Source organism: Mesoplodon densirostris, chromosome X (genome assembly GCF_025265405.1).
Source record: "Mesoplodon densirostris isolate mMesDen1 chromosome X, mMesDen1 primary haplotype, whole genome shotgun sequence".
In the NCBI taxonomy this organism is placed as follows: domain Eukaryota; kingdom Metazoa; phylum Chordata; class Mammalia; order Artiodactyla; family Ziphiidae; genus Mesoplodon; species Mesoplodon densirostris.
In genome coordinates, this window is record NC_082681.1 from 78,365,424 (window position 1) to 78,372,428 (window position 7,005).

Genomic DNA, 7,005 nt, shown 5'->3' on the forward strand with positions numbered 1-7,005 from the left:
CAAACCCGTGTCCCCTGCATCGGCAGGCGGACTGTCAACCACTGCGCCACCAGGGAAGCCCTTTTGTCTCCTTTTTTTAAGTTTTATTTTTATTTTTTAAAATAAATTTATTTATTTATTTATTTATTTATTTATTTTTGGCTGCCTTGGGTCTTCGTTGCTGCCTGTCAATTTTCTCTAGTTGTGGCGAGCGGAGGCTACTCTTCGTTGCGGTGCAGGGGCTTCTCATTGGGGTGGCTTCTCTTGTTGTGGAGCACGGGCTCTAGGCACGCGGACTTCAGTAGTTGCGGCACATGGGCTCAGTAGTTGTGGCTCGCGGGCTCTAGAGCGCAGGCTCAGTAGTTGTGGTGCACGGGCTTAGTTGCTCCGCGGCATGTGGGATCTTACCGGCCCAGGGCTTGAACCCGTGTCCCCTGCATTGGCAGGCGGATTCTTAACCATTGTGCCACCAGAGAAGCCCCTAAGTTTTATTTTTTATTTGAGATATAATTGACATAACATTGTATTCCTTTTAGGTGTACAACTTAATGATTTGATATAAATATATATTGCAAAATGATTACCATAATACGTTTCATTTACATCAATCACCACACAATAAGTTACAATTTAGGGCTTCCCTGGTGGCGCAGTGGTTGACAGTCCGCCTGCCGATGCAGGGGACACGGGTTCGTGCCCCGGTCCGGGAGGATCCCACATGCCGGGGAGCGGCTGGGCCCGTGAGCCATGGCCGCTGAGCCTGCGCGTCCGGAGCCTGTGCTCCGCAACGGGGGAGGCCACAGCAATGAGACGTCCGTGTACCGCAAAAAAAACAAAAAACAAAGAAACAAAAAAAAACCCAGCAGAAATTTATCCTCTCACAGTTCTGGAAGCCGGAAGTCTGAAATCAATATCACTGGGATGAAATCAAGGTGTCAGCAGGGCCATGATCCCTCAGGAAGCTCTAGGGAAGTGTGTTTCTTGACTCTTCCAGCTTTGGTAGCTGCTGGCATGCCCTGGCTTGTGGCTGCATCACTACAATTTCTCTCTCTGTAGTCACACGGCCTTTTCCTCTCTGTATGTCAAATCTTCCTCTGCCTCTCTCTTTTTTAAATAAGTGTATTTATTTATTTTTGGCTGCATTGGGTCTTTGTTGACCCGAGTTCAATCCCTGGTCAGGGAACTAGATCCTGCATGCCACAACTAAAGATCCCGCATATGGCAATGAAGAGCCCACATGCCACAACTAAGACCCAGTGCGGCCAAAAGATAAATATTTTTTAAAAAAAGATCCTTAACCTAATCACATCTGCAAAGTCCTACTTTTTTGCCATATAAGGTAACATTCACAGGCTCTAGGAATTAGGACATGGATATCTTTTCTTTTTTTGGGGGGGGGGTGAGCATTACTCAGCTTACCACGATCACCCTGGCAACAGTATATAGAAAAGATTGGAGGAGATAAGCTAGAAGATAAGGGCACTGGCTAGAATACAATCATAATTTCAGGTGAGGGACTTCCCTGGTGGCGCAGTGGTTAAGAATCAGCCTGCCAATGCAGGGGACATGGGTTCGAGCCCTAGTCCGGGAAGGTCCCACATGCCACAGAGCAACTAAGCCTGTGTGCCACAACTACTGAGCCTGTGCTCTAGAGCCAGCGAGCCACAACTACTGAGCCCACGCGCCACAACTACTGAAGCCCACGCGCCTAGAGCCCGTGCTCCGCAACCAGAGAAGCCACCACAATGAGAAGCTCGTGCACCACAACAAAGAGTAGCCCCCACTCGCCACAGGTAGAGAAAGCCCATGCGCAGCAACGAAGACCCAAAGCAACCAAAACTAAAAACTAAATAAATTTATAATAAATAAATAATAATAATAATAATAATAATTCCAGATGAAAGGTGGGGAAGGCCTGAACTAAGACAGTGGTTGTAGGGATACAGAAGAGGAAACCAAATCTAAATAATTAGAAGGTAGGATTAAGGGGACTTAATCAATTAAACGTAGGAGGTAAGGAGTAGAAGACTAGAATGATTTGAAGGTTCCTGGTTTGGGTGCCTGGTTGTCTGGTTATAACCAGGATAGGAAATAGAGGCAGAGGGTAAGTCAATCAGTGCATTTTGGTTTAAGGTGACAGGAGCCAGCCAAGCAACAGATGAAAAGGTTCAAATCAAGGCTCTGAGAGGTCATTTTTTTTCTAATTATCATTATCAATCACATAATACTTATTGAATATTTTCAAGATACTGAACATAATAATATGGGGTTTTTCAGTACTAAGGAGGACTTCTGTCCTCAATAAATTACCAAGTAACTAGATAAACAGGTAACATCAATCAAAAAAAAAAAAAAAAGAAAAACGGAATGGCCTAGTGTACAAGAACTATAAGTGGATGCCACCTGTATTCAACATTGTACTAGAGGTTCTAGCCAGGGTAATTGGCAAGAAAAAGCAATAAAAGGTATCCAAAATGGAAAGGAAGAAGTAAAACTATCTGTACTTGTAGATGACATGATCTTGTATACAGAAAATCCTAAGGAATCCACTAAAAAAAGATTAGAACTAATAAATGAGTTCAGCAGGGTTGCAGGATACAAGATCAATATACAAATGTCAATTGAATTCCTATTTACTTGCAATGAACAATTTGAAAATGAAATTAAGGAACAATTCTATTTACAATAACATGAAAAAGAATAAAACGCTTAGGGACAAATTTAACAAAAGAATGCAAAAATATACTCTGAAAACTATAAAACATTGTTGGAAGAAATTAAAGAAGATCTAAATAAATGGACTTTAATCAAATAAGTGTTAGCAAGGATGTGGAGAAACTGGAACTCTGCTGGTGGGAATATAAAATAGTACAGCTACTTTGGAAGACAATTTGGCAGTTCCTCAAACAATTAAACATAAAGTTACCATATGATCCAGAAATGCCACTCCCAGTTATCTTTTTTTTTTTTTTTTGGCTGCATTCGTTGCTGCACGTGGGCCTTCTCTAGATGCGACGAGTGGGGGCTACTCTTCGTTGAGGTGCGTGGGCTTCTCACTGCAGTGGCTTCTCTTGTTGCGGAGCATGGGCTCTAGGCGCGTGGGCTCCATAGTTGCAGCGCGCAGGGCTCTAGGGTGCACGGGCTTAGTTGCGCCACGGCACGTAGGATCTTCCCGGACAAGGGCTCGAACCCGTGTCCCCTGCATTGGCAGGCGGATTCTTAACCACTGAACCACCAGGGAAGTCCCAATTCCCAGTTACCTACTCAAGAGAACTGAAAACGTGTTCACATAAAAGCTTGTAAAAGTGAATGTTTATAGCAGCGTTATTCATAATAGCCAAAAGGTACATCAACTGATGAATGGTTAAGCAAATACGGTATATCCGTACAATGGGATATTATTCAGTCATAAAAAAGTAATGAAGTTCTGATACATGCTACAACATGGATGAATCTTGAAAACATGCTAAGTGGAAAAAGCCAGTCACAAAAGACCACATATTATATGATTCTATGGATATGAAATGTTCAGAATAGGGGAATCTATGGAGAAAAGAAGTAAAACAGTGCTTGCATAAGGCATTGGGAGATGGAGGGATGGGGGAAGATAGCTAAAGGGTACAAGGTTTCTTTTTAAAATGATGAAAATGTAAAATCGACTGTGGTCATTAATGGTTGCACATATCCGTGAATATACTAAAATCCATTAAGTTGTACACTTTAAATGGGCAAATTGTATAGTATATGAATTCTATCTCAATAAAGCTCTTATTTAAAAAAAAAAAAGAAAGTATAAGTGGGACCTAAAGAAGTAATAATAACCTACGTTGATTTCCCAAGGGACAGCACCATAGCAGAAAGTCCTGTAGAGATCCTGGAACCCATATAGACCCTAGGGTGTGTGTCTCATAAAGTCAGTTGACCTCCTGTGGAGTAAATTAGGATATGTTGCCTCCCAAATTGGGAGAGATGTTTGGACAGGAGAGAGTGAATGTTAAAGAGTGGTGTGTAGTCAGAATCACACTAAATCAGACTGCCACCATTGGACTTGCTGATAAGGAGGAATAGGCGCGCTTTTACTACATTTCACTCATTTTTCTTCGTTTTTTTTAAGTTTCAAATAATATTGTGTTTTAAAAATTTCTTAGCAATACAAAAAGAATTTTGCTCTCAATAGCATATTTGTTTGATAATTTTCACTGAAGCAGTGTTATTGACTCTGTTTAATTTTTTTATTGAAGTATAGTTGATTTACAATGTTGTATTGATTTCTGCTGTACAGCAAAGTGATGCAGTTATACATATATACACACTTTTTTATATTCTTTTTTAAATTATTTTTATTTATTTTTGGCTGCGTTGGGTCTTTGTTGCTGTGCGCGGGCTTCCTCTAGTTGCGGTGAGAGGGGGCTACTCTTCGTTGCGGTGCGCGGGCTTCTCACTGCGGTGGCTTTTCTTGTTGTGGAGCATGGGCTCTAGGCACGCGGGCTTCAGTAATTGCAGCACACGGGCTCAGTAGTTGTGGCACGCAGGCCCTAGAGCACGTGGGCTTCAGTAGTTGTGGCTCGCGGGTGTAGTTGCTCCGAGGCATGTGGGATCTTCCCAGACCAGGGATGGAACCCATGTCCCCAGCATTGGCAGGTGGATTCTTAACCACTGTGCCACCAGGGAAGTCCCTATATTCTTTTCCATGATGGTTTATCACAAGATATTGAATACAATTCCCTGTGCTGTACAGTAAGTAGGACCTTCTTGTTTATCTATTCTATATATAATAGTTTGCATCCGCTAACCCCAAACTCCCACTCCTTTCCTCCCCCAACCCCCTCCCCCTTGGCAACCACAGGTCTGTTCTTTATGTCTGTGAGTCTGTTTCTGTTTCATAGATAGGTTTGTTTGCATCATATTTTAGATTCCACATATAAGTGATATCATGTGGTATTTGTCTTTCTCTTTCTGACTTACTTCACTTAGTATTACCATCTCTAGGTCCACCCATGTTGCTGCAAATGGCATTATTTCATTCTTTTTTATGGCTGAGTAGTATTCTTTTTAAAGATAAAGATGAAGATTCCTTACCTTTGCCTGCCTGCCTTTGCTCCCCTCTTGCTTCACTCTTACCTCTTTCCTTATATTATAGAAATATTACTACAATTTGAGTTCATTGAGGCTTTTTTCCCCTCTCTCTCCCTTATTCATTCGTCCACCAATTCATCCAACAAACATATCAGGGACTATGCTAGATGCTGGAGATAGAGATGAGTAAGAACTGGTCCCTATTGTTGAGGAGCTCACAGTCTAGCATTTCCCCAAAGTCTCTCTAAATGCATATTTCCTTTTCTTCATTCCATGGTACTTTAGAATGGTATAAGACATTAAATAAGAATCCATATGTTTCCAGAGTTGGTTCTAAAGGGTGAACTTCACTCTAATCAAATGGCTGCCAAATAGTATCTCCAATTGTTTGATCAAGTTACATGTAGCCTTACCTGTCATAAAAAAATAATAAAAGTTTGACACCCAGCGTAGTTAAGTAAAGCATGGCACATGCAAATGATGGAATAATATACAGCCACTACAATTATGTTGTAGAACATATTGTACAAGATAATTCCAATTTTGTAAAAAAAAAAAAAGTATGCAAAAAGAAAACAAAGGACTGGAAGGATATACATCAGAAATAGTAGTGGTTATCTCCAGGTATGATGGATAGGATAAAAGTGATCATTGCTTTCTTCTTCAGACCTTCTATGCTTTCCAAAAATTTTACAGTGAACATTTATATTTTTGTAATCAGAAAAGTATATATATAATTAAAATGAAAGAACTCTCATGAAGACAGGGACTGAGTTTTTACCTGTCTTATAGTATTTACAGAGCTTTAGGAGTGCTTTATAAATGGTGAATAACAAGTAACAGAATTGAAAATGAGAGTGTTGAATTGCAGGCCACACTCTTACTCAACACCTTCCCTGTCGTCCCCCATCAGCCCATTTCTGTTAGAGCTTTTCATCTGTGGCTGATACATACTCAAATCTATCAACTATGGGCACTCTTGGCTTACTCAAAGAGAAAAAGTAGATATTTATTTTAAGGACATGAAGGTTCCAGGGTGTGAAGTCCCAAACCTTTCATAAGTCAGCTCCATTTCTCTTATAATAGTAACAAGTATCTATTGAACACCTGCTATATGTCAGGCAAGTGCACACCCCAATCTTAGTAGTATTGCTATGCGGTATCATTATCTCCAGTATTTCTTTCCAGTCTTTTTCTAAGTATACATGTACATAGAATTGCTCTACAAAGTTGGTATCATATTTTAACTCCTGTAAAAAAAAATGTAACATTATATCTGGAGCGTTTTCATGTCTCGTTTGCTTTTTTAATAGACTTTATTTTTTAGAGTAGTTTTAGGTTTGCAGCAAAATAGTAATTTGTAGTAATGGTTGTTAATTACTACATCCATTGTATGAATATAACCCAAATTGATTTGACCAATTTTCTATTGTACATTTAGATAGTTTTCTTATCTTCTGTTTTAAAGATGAGAAAAATAAGACCTGGTGACCTGACAAGAGACAAAGTCAACTGGTTAAAAAGCAGGCAGAGTTGAGATTAGAATTCTGGTCTATCTGTCTCCAGAACTCACACACATTGCCTCTGAATACACCATCAGCCCCCTTTAGATTGTCTCCTCTCAATTTGAAACCAGGCATTCTCCACAACCAGAGCAGTCAAGGATCCAAGCATGTGTTGAGAAGGGCAGGCAATACAAAAGAACGACGTGACCCAACTGAGATGGAACAAATTGAAAATGCAAAAGGAGGTACAGGGACACAGAAATAAGCAGAAGTTGTGAGAGGGGTACACAGTATACTGGTCAAGATAAAGAGAAAGCTGCGTTTGGGAAACCTAAAGGGGAAAACTCTTGCTTTTATCTCTGGATATGGGAGAGAGCAAAGATAACCTCAAGGCCACGGGGGGAGCCAGGAAGGATAAGGTTTCTGAGAAAGTGAATGAGACAAG